The sequence below is a fragment of the Chlorocebus sabaeus genome, chromosome 1, assembly GCF_047675955.1.
Source record: "Chlorocebus sabaeus isolate Y175 chromosome 1, mChlSab1.0.hap1, whole genome shotgun sequence".
NCBI classification, from domain to species: domain Eukaryota; kingdom Metazoa; phylum Chordata; class Mammalia; order Primates; family Cercopithecidae; genus Chlorocebus; species Chlorocebus sabaeus.
Window position 1 is genome coordinate 107,298,515 of NC_132904.1, and position 15,347 is coordinate 107,313,861.

Sequence of the window (15,347 nt, forward strand, 5' to 3'; positions counted from 1 at the left end):
AGTATACTGAAAGCTCGTGCCCCAGTTAACAGAAAGAACCTCACTTCCACATCTACTGAGATATGTCATCTCTGTCAGACTCATTTAACCAATGAATTAATCCCAACTCGAAACATTTACTGAGCTTCCAACATTGACAAATTTTTGTTTCTCTTCATTCCTTGGTTGAGTCTGCAGCCAAAAGTCAAAGCACAAATTTGCCCTTAGAAAGTGAGTTCTTGATTCTAAAGCTCATTCTGAAAGAGAAAGCACTTTTCTCTCATGAGCGATCTTGTTCTCACAAGTTAGATAATTTAGATAAGTCTCTGGGGTTTGGAAAAGTCTAGAGAACACTCTGCAGTCCAGGGCCATTGGACAAATGGAACTGTTTAACCTTGTAAACGTTTGCACAATTCTCACCACAAGTCTGATCAGAAAATGGGAGCTTAATTTTCAGACGCAAAGGTTCTAGGTTGCATCTGTCCAGAGCCCAGATACCCTTGTGGGAATGGTGGTTACAACAGGCTCGGAGGTATAAGCAAGCCCTGGAAAACATTCCAGTTGGAAAGACATGAGTACTGATGGGGAGGTCGCAAGTAGAGCTTACAACTAAAACAGATGGAGGAAACATAACCATCTCAACCTCATGGATGTCTCTGAGGCCACTGGTCCCTGCACTGCTCCAGGTTGCTTGTGTAATCATTGCACATGCAGGCCCCACCATTTCCTCCTGGACTGTCTTGCTGGACTCCTAGACCAGCTGTTCACAAAGGGTGTTTTTGCTGCTACTATTCAACAAACAGTGCTGGGCAGAGGCTGAGAGGATCAGGGCAGTTCCTGGGCCAACCAGGCCTGCAGAAAGGAGGAAGGAGGAGGTTTACACATGAGGGTTCAAGAATCCAGGTTCTCATGCAGGTTTGATTCAGCTTCCATCCTCACAGCAGAACATTCTCCTGTGTTTTCTCTCCTTACAAGTGATTTCGATTTCTCTCTTTTTAGTTCAACTGCTGTTATTTAGTTGATGCTACATTTGTTCTTACTGAAGTTTGATAGAATTATAATTCCTAACATAGTGTTTTCAGAATACAGTTTTGATATAATTCTTATGAATATATTATTTACATTTCATTGGAGTCATAAAGTTAGATAGCTTAAAAGTAGTGTATTCTGGCTGAAGAAAGAAGTCCACCCTCACTTAAACCATCACTGAAGGGTTGTGGTGAGGTCCGCCTCTCTATATTGGCTGCGCTGGAGCTTGGAGCACAGGCAGACACAGCAAGAGCTTGGCTCCCAGGCCCAAAGTGAGAACTAGCTCACCATGTCAATGGCTTTAGTGTCTCAGATGTGGGTAGAGACCCATTACAGCCACAGAGCCTGAGTCTGAAATGTGGGTTCTTGTGGAGTGACCACAGCTTCAGGGTCATGGCACACATTGGGTTGGGAGAGGTAATGGCTTCTTTCTCAAAGCAACTCAACAGCATCCACTTCTTATGGAAGGAAGGGGTTACCTGGTGGGAATGGCTGTTGGTTACCTCAGTGTCAAGAGATGCCACTGTCCTCCGGGTAATAGGCCCTGGGACCATGTTGATTCTGCTCACTTGGCCAATAGCCTCCTCCTTTCTTCTTTGTTCTTAGGATGCCCTGGCATCTCAGGTATGCCGGTCTCACCAGCAACCCTTTCTGTGTGGCTATTCTTCATTTTTTTTCCACCACTGTGTTGCTGCTATTCTTTAATGAGCCTCTGAGCCTTCTCTGAGATATTTTGTTTTGTGAATAGTGATCTACATTTATTTTTTTGTGGAGGGGATGAAGGCTAGTATCTCCTACTCCACCATCACTCACCTGAATAAATTTTGATTGGTTTAATCACACACGCACCCCTAAACAACAATAACAGCATCTCAGCTAAATGCAGTAAATTTTTATGTGTTTAGCCCTACCTAACTTCATAGATCACTTTAGGGCAATCCTTTGTTTCTTAATTCACAATCTTTTTCTCACTTTTGTTAGTTTGTTCAGGATATTATTCTTGCTGTTTAAACATTTCTCAACTTTATGCAGTAAAAAATAAAAATTGTCCCTTTATGGCCAAAGAGAAAAACAAAGTTAGCTTTCACTGTGTCTCTAGTTGTTTTTCATGACACAGTTTTTTGGGATCCAGAGCTTAACATTTTGCCAGAAACAGAAGTTGGTTATTTTATTTTTAAAACTCTGTTCACTTAGTACTTTAGTAAATATAAAAATTAAATGTACAAAAATATTTAAAAGAAGAATGCAAGAAGGCTGGAGGAGAGAAGAAGAGCAAAGGCACAGACGCATGAATGGCCACACATCTGCTGTGACTACAAATTGTGAAGCATTATTAGAGCATCAAGGATGCGGATGTAAGATGGGGCTGGGAAGGTTAGCACAGCACGAGGCTATGGTCTCTATATGATTGGGTTTTATTTAAGGGAGAGAAGAAAATACGTGTCAGAAAGATCATCCTGTCTAGACAGGGGAGCCTAGGTGGGTGGGGCAGGCCTGGAGGATGGGAGACCAATTAGGAAGTTGTTGCTATAACCCAGATGAGAGAAAATTGTCTTTAACTAGGGCACAAAATACAGCAGTAAGTACAGAAGAAGGAACAGATTCCAGAAACATTTAGCAAGTGTAGAAGAAGAGGCATTGTATTAGTCTGTTCTCACATTACTGTAAATAAATGCCTGAGACTGAGTAATATACAAGGAAAAGAGTTTTAATTGGCTCACGATCCTGCAGGCTATACAGGAAGCATAATGGGGAGGCCTCAGGAATTTTCCAATCATGGCGGAAGGCAAAGGGGGAGCAGGCATGTCACATGGCTAAAGCAGAAGCAAGAAAGTGAGACGGGTGGGGGGGTGCTACACACTTTTAAGTGACCAGATCTCACAAGGATTCACTATCTTGAGGACAGTAACAAGGAGGATGGTGCTAAACCATTCATGAGAAATTATCCCCCATGATCCAATCGCTTCCCACCAGGTCCCACCTCTAACATTGAGAATTACATTTCAATATGAGATTTAGGCAGGGACACACATCCAAACTATATCAGGCATATTCCAAAAAACATTTAGCAAGTCCAGAAGAAGGGGCATGTTCCAGAAACACATAGCAAGTGTAGAGTAAGTGACATATTCTAGGAACATTTAATAGGGAAAATCAGTGGAACTTGGTGAGGAGTCAAGAATGGTTCCTGGCTTCTCATGCAAGTAATTGAATGTATGAGGGAGCTGCTGAGATGGGGAGTTGTTAAGGCTGAGGAGCATGTTTTGAGAATAAAAACTAACATTTTTTTCTCTTTTCCCATAAAGGGAAATTTTTTATTTTTACTGGATAAAGTTTAGAAATGTTTAAACAATGTGTGATGAGGAGGGGAATGGCATATATCACAATAAAAGACCATAAACTAGGTGCACCCACTCACCCATAGATGAGTTATGTTTTAAATATATTTGATGCGATAAGATTAACTTTGGACACCTTCCATGTACCCTGCATACCTTTGATCTCTGCTTAGGCCCCACATCTCAGCTTTGAATTCTGTGTCCTGAATTGACTAACTACTTTTTGCTTTCTGCTTGTGACCTGGGACTGGCATCTCAATTTATTGGTTATAGGGCGTTTATTTGGTGGTTGCAGTTTCTGAGTATGTCTTTGACCTGAATCTGTGATTTGTTGTAATGATGACTTCCTTGTCTTGTGGTTCTCTTTGAGCCCCAGTGGCAATCCTTACCTACACAGGTTAGGAGGAACCACTCTTAAGGGAGTTACCCAGGCAATTCTGAGCTGCCTTTTTATAAAGGAATTTGAGAAGGGAGGGAATATATCTGGCTGTTGTACCAGGATACCTGTGGGTTTCCCTGGTTATTTATATGAAAAACATCAGCAGACGTCGATCAAGTGCCTGAAATGCACCAGGAACTAGAGATTCAGCTGTGGGTGAGATAAGAACAGCCCCTGCCCTCCATTATTTCATATGTTTGTTAGAACAGGAGAGAAACAAGTACACTTAGAAAAATAAATCCTCCTTCCTTTCCTCTGCCCTTTTGGGGGTTTGCTCTGGAGAGAGGATGATAACTCTTGTACCAAAAGCCATTCTCATATAGAAATTCAATGAGATGGGTGTTTTGCCTAAGAATTAGCTCTGACCTGAGATTTTTAAAAATATTCTTTAGTTTCATGTTTTCTATTTTTTCTTAGTGTTTCTGTCGTGAAAGGAGATATCATTGCTAGGTGGGACTTTGTACTGGGCTGTTAGGCCCTTGGGGGTGGAAAGTAAACACTTTTTTTGCTTCTTAGAATGTTCCCTCTAAGGGGATGGGGTGGGCCATGGGGGTAATGTTGTGTTTCTCTTTCCTATTCCATCCAAATTCCTGAGTGTGAGAGTCCATGCAAGTGTGTGTGCCTGGTGGCAGTGCGTACATATCCTCTCTGGAGATACCCACAGAAGCCCAGAATATTGCAGGGAGAAGGAGAAGGTGTCTCTTCCATTTAACGTAGTGGAGCGATCTCAAGGGAATGTTACATGAACTGTTCTGCTGAAGCACTCATTCTCCAACTCCATGACCCTGCAACCCCCGTTTTCACAGATTATACCAGATGAATAACCTAGACTCTAAGACACATATTGATGGTGACTCTTTTGCCCTATGGGTAAGGGAAAGGACAGATTCTCCTTTCCACACTGAGCTTAACTGAATAATTTCATCGAAGAACAAACAAGTTTTGCATCAAGCTTCTGCATATCTATTAGCATTGATAGCAATATCTAAGATAACGAAGTCAAAATATTAATAGCACCTACTACCATGGCATCCCGAAACACAGGGCAAAGCGCTTGCTGCTCCCAGGATCGTTCTCTTGGTGACAATTTTCTGTTCCAAGGGATCCTTCTCCTACGTAATAACCACCAACAAAAATCTCATTTTAAAAGAAAGTAAAGGAGGAGGAAGGGAAGGGAAAATTGGTCACGGTCAAAAAGAAAGATGGTAGGAGACGTCTGAGGCAGGAGCATGTGAATTTTGGAGGCCATGCTGACCTAGCACAAGCTGCTAATGAGGAGTGTCTGCCTAGAAGTCTGCCGCTTCCTCTGGAAGCCAGAGTAGGGGCTGCACTGCCTTGAGGGGCTGCCAGGATCTATGAGGCCAAGCCCATTCTATAGAAGGTAGTGGGCCATTTGTGGATCTTAGACAAGCTATTTAACCTCACTGTGCCTCAGTTTCCTCCTTTGTATAATTGGGATAATAAACCTACCTCATAGAATTTTTAAGAAAACCAATTAAATGAGTTATTATTTGTAAAGTGTTTAGAACCATCAGTGCTTGGCACATAGAGTGCTAAGGAGTGCTTGTTCAAAAGTAGGCCCATTCAATGTGCTGAAGTCACTCTCATGCAGAGCCGTGAGGTACAGCAGAGGGCAGCTGAGTTGGGTGTTGAGGACCCCCAGACCTGCCCATGGCCAGCACTATCTGAAGCAATGGGCCATAAGGCAATGTGTGATGAGGAGGGGGATGGCATATATCACTGTAAAAGACCAAAAACTGGGTAGGTAAAGGCTTAGAGGGCTGCACACCTTATTACTCAGTTTGCAAGACTGAGATTCTAAGGTGATTTTAAGCAGCCCAAGTTGATAAATCCCTCCAGTTCTCAGATCATCCCTTGGCCCCTAAGCTACTCTTAGAGTAAGCCTGAGCCATTCTTTTAATTGTCCATATGAGAGAGGTTCTAATCTGTTTGAGCTCCATAAATACTCTTCTAGTTTTGTAGTCACTTTCTTTGTCAACCAGATAGGTGTCCAATAAACACTTGCTGAATGGCTGTTCCTGCTATAAGAATCCTGGTTACAGAAAAGACATCCACAGATTGGGAGAAAATATTTGCAAACCATACATCTGATAAGGAGTTAATATCCAAAATGTGTAAGGAACACAGATGACTCAATTGCAGCAAACAAACAACCTAATCAAAAACTGTGCTTTCTCAAAAGAAGACATGCAAATGTCAACAGATATACAAAAAAATGCTCATTACCACTGATCATCAGGGAAATCCAAGTTAAAACCACAGTGAAATATCACCTTACACCTGTGAGAGTGGATATTAACAAAAATGTGAAAGAAACTAAGTGTCAGCCAGAGTGTGGAGAAAAGGGAATTCATGCGCACTGTTAGGAATGGAAATTAGTGCAACCTTTATGGAAAACAGGATATCGATTCCTCAGAAAACTAAAAGTAGAATTACCATATTATCCAGTTACCTCATTTCTGGGTATGCATCCAAAGGAATTGAAATCAATATGCCAAAGAGCTACTTTCACTCCCACGTTCACTGCAACATTATTCACAATAGCCAAGATACAGAAACAACCTAGGTGTCCATCATCAGATGAATGGATGAAGAAAAAGTGGTATATATACACAATGGAATACCATTCAGCATTGAAATATCAGAAAATTCTGTCATCTGCAGTAACAGATGAACAAACCTAGAGGACATTAGGCTAAGTGAAATAAGTGAGGCATAGAAAGACAAATACTACACTATCTCACTTACATGTGGAATCTAAAATTTGAACTCATAGAAGTAGAGAGTAGATCGATAGTTACCAGAGGCTGGGGGAGGGGAGGGGATGGAGAGGGAAAGGGGAGATGTTGATCAAAGCATGCAAAGTTTCAGTTAGACAGGAGGAATAACCTTTACTAATCTATTGCACAGAATGGTGACTGTAATAAGTAATAATGCATTATATATTTCAAACCTCAAAAACAGTGGATTTTAAATGTTTTTACCACAAAAAGTGGTAGGCATGTGAGGTAATGGATTCATTAATAGCCTGATTTAGGTCAGGTGTGGTAGCTGACACCTGTAATCCTAACACTTTGGGAGGCCAAGGCAGGCGTATCACCTGAGGTCAGGAGTTCAAGACCAACCTGGCCAACACGGCGAAACCCTGTCTGTACCAAACATACAAAAATTAGCCAGATGAGGTGGCACACACCTGTGGTCCCAGCTACTCGGGAGGCTGAGGTCCGATAATCACTTGAAACCGGGAGGCGGAGGTTGAAGTGAGTTGAGATCACGCCACTGCACTCCACCCTGGGCGACAGAGCGAGACACCGTCTCAAAAAAAAGAAAAGCCCAATTTAATCATTTCACCTTGTAAACATATATCAAAACATCATATTGTACTCCATAAATATATGCAATTATTACTTGTCAATTACAAAGTTTTAAATTTCAATTTAAAAACCGGAATAATCCTTGTTACTTGTCATCTGCTGTTGTTGGTATTGGAGCTGTTACTCAGATGAAATAACTCTGGATCCACCTTCTTAGTTCCCCTTTCCACCTCTTCTATAGAGCCTGTCTTCTGCCTGTAACTTTCTGTCTCTCCCTCTCTCCATTCCATTTGCTTCACAGCAGGGAACACTACAATGCGTTCCTTCTGTAGTTCCTTCCTATCATGCCCCGACAATATCTCTAATAGATAAGGGTACTCTTCTCTACTGAATTCATTAAGTGGCCTTAGTAAATCTTATTCAGCTGTGGCCAATTCATCATTCTCTACTGTTTTCCTGGAGTACTTTTCCCTTCCTCTCAACCTGAACATCACATCCCATACCTAAGCCAATTTATAATTTACCTATTTATAATTTACGACTGACCATCATTGATGTCCGGTGAAACTTTTAAAGTGCTAATCCCACAACAGTTACATTTTAACAGAAACATCCCCCAACCCGGACACGTGGCACAGAGTAGGTGATGTAAACTGATCGAATGACTGATGGGATTGGTCAACCACTCATTTTCAAATACTTATTGAAAAGTTATTTTAGACCCAGACTCCATCTGTTCCAGAAGTTAAAAATAAAATGAGAATTCAATTAAAAGCATGCAAGCAATCCACCCAAAGTTGTGCCAGATCTTCTGAGAATATCCTATTTTCCAGCCGATCAGAAACGGAAGTGTGCCTATGCCAATAAACACCTTAGAATGCCAAATTGTTTAATTAAATAAGAGATACATCAGTGTGGATACAAAATAGCAAAGATTTTTTTAAAAGCATATTCTACCTTTAAGTTTCTTGCCCCTATTTTTCTGCAGAGAGAAGATGTCAAAAGAATGTAAAGAACTTAGCCATATAGTACCTTCTACTCTATTTGTCTCCTCTGGTCAAGGTCAGTGGGTGGAAGCTCAGCAGTCTCCCTGCTTTCTACTCTGTAGTACTAACTGTAAAGTTCACTAAACCTGGGCCCACCCCAGAGCTCATCCCAAAGTTTGACTTGTTTTAGGCTGGAAAGAAATCTCCACTAGGTAAACACTAAAGCCTACCGGTCTCTTTCTAATCCTTATTTTGCTGAACTCAGAAGAAACATTTTCTAACTAGATAGCTTTCATATTTCTTCCCTCTATGGTTCTTAACATGTATTTAATTCTGTTCAAAGTCTGTGACTAAAGGAGTCCCTTAAATTAGCTGATCTATTAATCCTGTTACTGTGTCAATTCTTATTTTTAAGATTCACTTTCTGTGAATTGCTGATGTATGCAAGATGATGATAGCTGCTTCTTCTTCGTTCTTTTTTTTTTTTTTTTTCAGTCTCTCTCTCTGTTGCCCAAATTGCAGTGCAGTGGCGCAATCTCCACTCACTGCAACTTCTGCCTCCTGGGTTCAAGCTATTCTTTGCCTCAGCCTCCTGAGTAGCTGGGACTATGGGCATCTGCCACCACCACACCCAGATAATTTTTGTATTTTTAGTAGAGACAAGGTTTCACCATGTTGGCCGGCTGGTCTCGAACTCCTGGCCTCCAGTGATTCACCCACCTCAGCCTCCCAAAGTGCTGAGATTACAGGTGGAGCCACCATACCCGGCCTGTGATGACAGCTTCTTTCTAGTTAACATGCTTGAGACAGAGGCATTGCAAACAATGCCCATCCCTAAAATTTCCCAAACAGATCTAGGTGCCCACCATATGCACACACATACACATATATACACATGTATATACACACATACATAATATATTTACATATTTTAATTGAACCATTTGAATGTAAATTGCATACATCAAAATATATCACCTTATGTCTCCTAAGAAGAATGAAATCACTCTCAAATATAAAGATATTTTTGGTTCTGTCTAGTTTCCTTTGCCTTTTAAAATAGTTTACTTTTATTCATAGTTGAAGAATACAATGAAATATATTACATAGTGAACTTTAATAAGAACAATTATGCAGCACTGTATCTGGACACAAAGAGGCTTTTCCAGCTTCAGTTGTGACAAGATAGCCCTCCCTCTTCTTCAGGACTAACTTTCTATCTCAAAGAAGCCAGCATCGAAACAGGCAAAATGGCTCTGAATAGTTCTGTGGTAAACATTATTATCGTTTGGATGAACATTCACTTGGATACTAAAAGACAAAAAAGAAATTTATGACTGGGTGCAGTGGCTCATGCCTGTAATCCCAGCACTTTGGAAGGTGGAGGTGGGTGGATCATTTTCTGAGGCCTGGAGTTCGAGACCAGCCTGGCCAACACGGTGAAACCTTGTTTCTACTAAAAAATATAAAAAATAGCTGGGTGTGGTGGCATACACCTGTAATCCCAGCTACTCGGGAGGCTGAGGCATGAAAATTGCTTGAACCCAGGAGGCAGAGGTTGCAGAGAACCAAGATCTCACTGCACTTCATCCTGGGCAAGAGAGTAAGACTCTTGTCTCAAGAAAGAAAAGAAAAGAGAGAGAGAGAAAGAAAAAGAAAGGAGGAAAGGAGGGAAGGAGGGAAGGAAGGGAGGGAGGGAGGGAGGGGAGGGGAGGGGAGGGGAGGGAAGGGAAGGGAAGGGAAGGGAAGGGAAGAAGGAAGGAAGGAGGAAGGAAGGAAGGAAGGAAGGAAGGAAGGAAGGAAGGAAGGGAAGGGAAGGAAAGAAGGAAGGAAGGAAGGAAGGAAGGAAGGGAAGGGAAGGAAAGAAAGAAGGAAAGGAAGGAAGGAAGGAAGGAAGGAAGGAAGGAAGGAAGGAAGGAAGGAAGGAAGGAAGGAAGGAAGGAAAGAAAGAAATTGTTTGACTTCCATCATCATTTCTTCTCCTTTTGTTCCCAGTTAGTAAATTATTTTCTGAATAATCCTGTGCCTTCCTAGTAAAGTCTATCTCCTGGTACTGGCTGGATTGCGCCATTCGAGGTAAATTGAGTGACTAGCATCATCTTTCAACACACAATTTGATTCAAACCAGAGAAAAGCAAAGTTCCTATTCCCTCTTAGTCCATAGCACTGAAGTGTACACTCCTTACAGGTAAAGCTTTTCATAGATCCTGACAGAGGTGAACATTTATTTGTGGACAGATATTAGGCAACCTAAAGTGTCGATGTCAAACTGGTCATCGTTATTCATCAACAAAGCAAATTAGAGTGCTCAACACTCAGACAGAGCCTTCAATACAGAAGGGGATAAATTTAAGTGAGCCAGTGGATTAGATCATAAAGTAGCTATTATTTTAGGGCTATGAAGGGAAGCAGGGTATGCTACTCCAAAATATGCCACTTTGACATAAGAATTATTTTGAGCTGAAGGCATGTAAGTTCTTGAAATCTTTCATCTGCCAGGAAGCAGAGGCTCCCAAAACAACTCAATTGTCATAAATCCCCTCCCCAGGAACAACTGTAATCTCTCTAGAAGTCCATAGCACACCCAGACAGAAAGTGTCTTAAACCATCACCCACCTATTCTCCCAAGGGCCCATTTATCTTTCCGAAAAGCCATTTGCTGTTCCATAAGTGCCCTTTCTCCCCGTCCCTTTCCCCTACTGTTAGGTATCTACACCCCAAATTCTAAGCAGTTCTTTGAGTTACTCATCGTTGAGCACTCTCATGGGTATGTGTGATGCACATGCTAATAAACTTCTGTTTATTTTTCTCTTGTCAGTCTGCCTTTTGTCGGATTAGTTTTAAAGGGCCCCAGCCAGGGAGTCTAGGAGAACAGAAAGAAAAAGACTTTTTTTTATCCCCTAAAGCTGTATGGAACCACTGTGATAGTTCTATCCAGAACCATCAACCATCTATGGGTGATGGGTACACTGTAGCAGAGGAAGATCACAAACCAGCAAACAGAGGAGTAAAACCAGGATGTGGAACCAAGGCTTCTAAGCCCAGGTCATTTCTACTATATGATACTCTTTAGCAAATACCAGGAACTATTACTAGAAACTAGCAGCATCAGAAATAACAACAGGAAGCCAACTAAATGCTTCAGAAAATGAAAACCACCATGGAAGTCAATCATCTGCTTTCTTTTGTTTATAGTTCCTTTACCCGGGGAGAGGAGAGCTGTGGCCATCTGGAGTAACACACGTTTTGCATTTAATGGGAATGAATAGTGAAAACCAGCCAGAGGGATCTGTTTAGGTTAGTTCAGCTTTTCTTTGCTTTGGCTTTTTTTAATAGGATGCTATAAATTTTAGATGTTTGTATCTGAGTGAAACATTCAATGTATCATCTCTTGAAATTTTGCTTTCACAATTAATTCAAATAGCTTCAGAAAAAAATAGTCATATGAATTGAAAGCTGCTGAAAGAGGCAACAAATTGAGTGCAGGGTGAGGTTTCCCAGGATCCAATGTGGAATCCAGAGCTCACATAAGATACTCGAAAAGGGGGAGGAGGCTGTGCTATCAAGAAATACATTTATGGTGCTACATCGAGAGGTGACAGGGACTGGGGCCAGAGACAGGGAAATAGGTGTACCTCAGGACACACAGATACACCTAGGTGTGTTAGAAACAGAAAAAGATTGAAAACCTCTTTGAAAAATGACTTATTTGCCAATGATGAAAAAATAATTTATTAACAATGACAATAATAGTAGTAACTTCACTAAAACCCTCCCTATGGATTATGGGCTGCCACCCATCTCTATGTATTGCCTTCCTGGCTTTCTCTTCACTCCAACCAAGTTTCTTTTAGTACTTTGACTTCATCCTGACTGGTGTTTGTACATGCTCCTTCTGCAGGGAACACTGCTTCCCACTGCCCCTGCCCCTTCACCTGACGAAGTCTCACATGAAACAACGGTTCCTCAGGGAGCCTTCCCCAATTTCCTGAGAATCAGTGACATCCCCCTGTCTTATGTTCTCACAGCCACTTAGGTTTTCATGACAATCATGATAATTTTATTCTTGTTCAATGGATCTTCTAGGAGACTATCAATTCTATGAGGTCAGAGACTACGTCTGTCTCCCAAACTCATAACACAGTGCCCACCACAGGGGTATTCAGTAAACACTTGTTGAACAAATTACCATTGAACAAAACAACATCTGGATGGTATTTTCTGGTAAATATAGTATTTTGCTTTATAGGGAAAGGGGGTATAATTTAGGAGCTCCTTGAAATTGCCAAACATGACATCAAATTCTCATTTATCTCAAGTAATCCAGAGTTAAAATCTACTACTAATAATATTATAACACTTTCTATATATAATTTTTAATTATATATGTAATACATAATCATTATAGTCCCATTTATTCCCAAGAATTCTTCCACATCTTTTTTTTTTAAAATAAACTGGTAGAAAGGATCTAATTTGATTCTTGGGGTTTCTTCTCTTTAATCATTCATGATTTATTGATTTATCCATTGATTTATGTGTTCATTTCTCTCTTCTGTCACAGGAAGTGTGGAAGCTTCTCTGCCTGTCTTTACCACCCTCTAGTCTAGGCCAAAACTGAGGGTGGAAGAGTAGAAAACACAAGGCAGGCTAAGAGGAAGCAAGGATTCTGCAACAGTTGCGTGCTTTAGAATCAACTTATTGACTAGATGTCTGGCGGGTTGGATAGCACTAAGCTTTATATCCTCCAAGCATCTCCCACTTGACCCACTGCAAAGCTGGCTCCATGCAGAAGACTTCTTATTCTGGAGCCTCTACTCTTTAAAGGGCTTTAACTCAGACCACACAGAAAATTGTGGCCCCTGAGGTCCATTAGGTCATATGGCAATCCTATAGATGAGCTGGAACCTTCCAAATGGGGTCTCCAGAGCTTTAGGAAAAAACTGAGGGTACATGCATATATAATGTTACAGGAAGCAAATAAATTAATCGTTAACACAGAAAGTTGGATAATTTTTTTGTTGCCATTTCTCTATTTTTTAAAGTATCATGAGCATGATTACATTATTCTTGAAGTTTTTTAAATTAAGGAAAAATGAAAAATCCCCAGAGAAACCCCACAGTAAATGCCTTGTCTAGCTAAAAGCTCCTCAGCACTCTGCCAATGTGGGCCAAGTGGCCACGAAGGGAGAGAGGTGCACCGTAGAGGTAGGTGAGTCACAGGAGAAATGCTCACAAACCTGGCAACACCCAGTGGCATCTAAGGTTTGGTGGATATTTTTCTCAGCAGACTGGATTAGTGGGTGAAGATGAAGGCCAAGAAAACGTGGAACATGCTGTCTAGTCAAGGAAACCTTTCTTCTAGAAATATTTATTCTCTTCTCTAAAATCTAGATTCCTTTGCCTGGTATAGTAGTGTCTCTTAAAAAAATGACTTTCCCCTAGTTTCCGTGGAACTTAGACTCCTGGGGATAGAAGGAAATTTTCTATATTCACTTAATCTGCAATGTTGGTTTTAGTCTGTTCTGTGCTTCTATCAATTGACACCACCAAGAATCTCCCTGCTTTTAAATACCCCAGCTATTGATAAGATGAACAATGTCTGGTGTCTAAGATTGACCTGTGACTTCTATGGAGATTGACCTTTTATAGGAGATTATTACTCAACCTGTATAAGTAAATCTCACAAGGGCTGGTCGGGGTGGTAGGGGAGCATCAGTCAAAGGGAAAGCTAAAGATAGAGACTTTCAAAACTCTCTGGGTTGATGTATTAGTCCATTTTGTATTGCTATAAAGGAATACCTGATACTGAATAATTTATAAAGAAAGGAGGTTTATCTGACTCATGGTTCTGCAGGCTGTAAAAGCGTGGCATCAGCATTTACTCAGTTTCTGGCGAGGCCTCAGGAAGCTTTTACTCATAGTGGAAAGTGAAGGGGGCACAAGCATGTCACATGGTGAGAGAGGGAGAAAGAGAGGGGGAGGTGCCAGGTTGTTTTTAAAAACCAGCCCTCACATTAACTCAGAGTGAGAACTCACTCTTTACCATGGGGAGGGTACCAACCCATTCATGAGGGATCTACCCCCATGACCCAAACACCTCCCACCAGGCCCCACTTCTAACACTGGAGATCACATTTCAACATGAGATTTGGAGGGGGCGAATACACAAATCATATCAGCAGGGAAAGGGTGCACAACACCAACATGTGGAAAACACTGCCTAGTTGTATGACTTCCTTTGGGCCAATGGAACATTAATGATTGTGCCATAAGTGCTTGTGGCATGGGGCTTGCCTGCTGTTGCAGCTGGGATCCTTTTACTATCAAGCAAATAAGCCCAGAATAACCCCTTGGAAAATGAGAGACCATGTGAAGGGAGGCTTAGTCATCCTAGCTGTCCCAGACAAAGTTATCATAAGCCAGCTGGCCCCAGCTGGCCCATCAGTTCACTGCCAGTCTATGAATAAGGCCAGTTGAGGCCCTCCAAGCCTGACCAAGACAATGATCACACTAAGCTCAATCTGCAGAACTGTGAGCCAAGCAAAGGGTTGTTGTTTTAAGATGCTAAAGTTTAGGATGGTTTGTTCCCCAGCAATAGCTAATGGATACAGAGGTCACTTGAGCAGCATAATCCCTGAATCTATGCAGCCACGTCAGCCATGTCAATCTTCAGGGATTGGTGCATAAAGATCAAGGGCAGAGAATAGCTGCAACAGTACCATTATGATGTAGTACCTTTAGCAGATGACCCCCCGGGTAGCATATGAGGCTACTGTTTTCCTGGCTTTCCACCAGTAGAATCTATTGTACAGCTGTGTTTTTCACAGCTAGGTAAATCCGTACCCTATCAATATTTAATGCTCTGACTGTTTTTCTCTCCTGTGTCCTCTGATCAAGTCTCAACATTGGCTTACCTTTACTCTCCCTGGCTCAGCTCAAGGGAGTCACTTGTGGCCAAATAGATGATTATTTCATCAGCACCAACGTGGGTCTGTAGAATACTATACATCTGTCAAAATTATCTTAGGCCACATTTCAGAAGGCTTTTCTAGACATTCGTAAAGAGTTTGATTTAATGTCTTCACTAAGACACCCTAGGGAGGTTATTTTCATTCACCATAAGAACCGGCTGTTGATGTTACTGATAGGATGCTATAATTCAAATTATCTATACATGAGTCCATCTGTCCCAATCAAGTATAAATTCTTCAAAATCAGAGACCATATGTTATTTGTC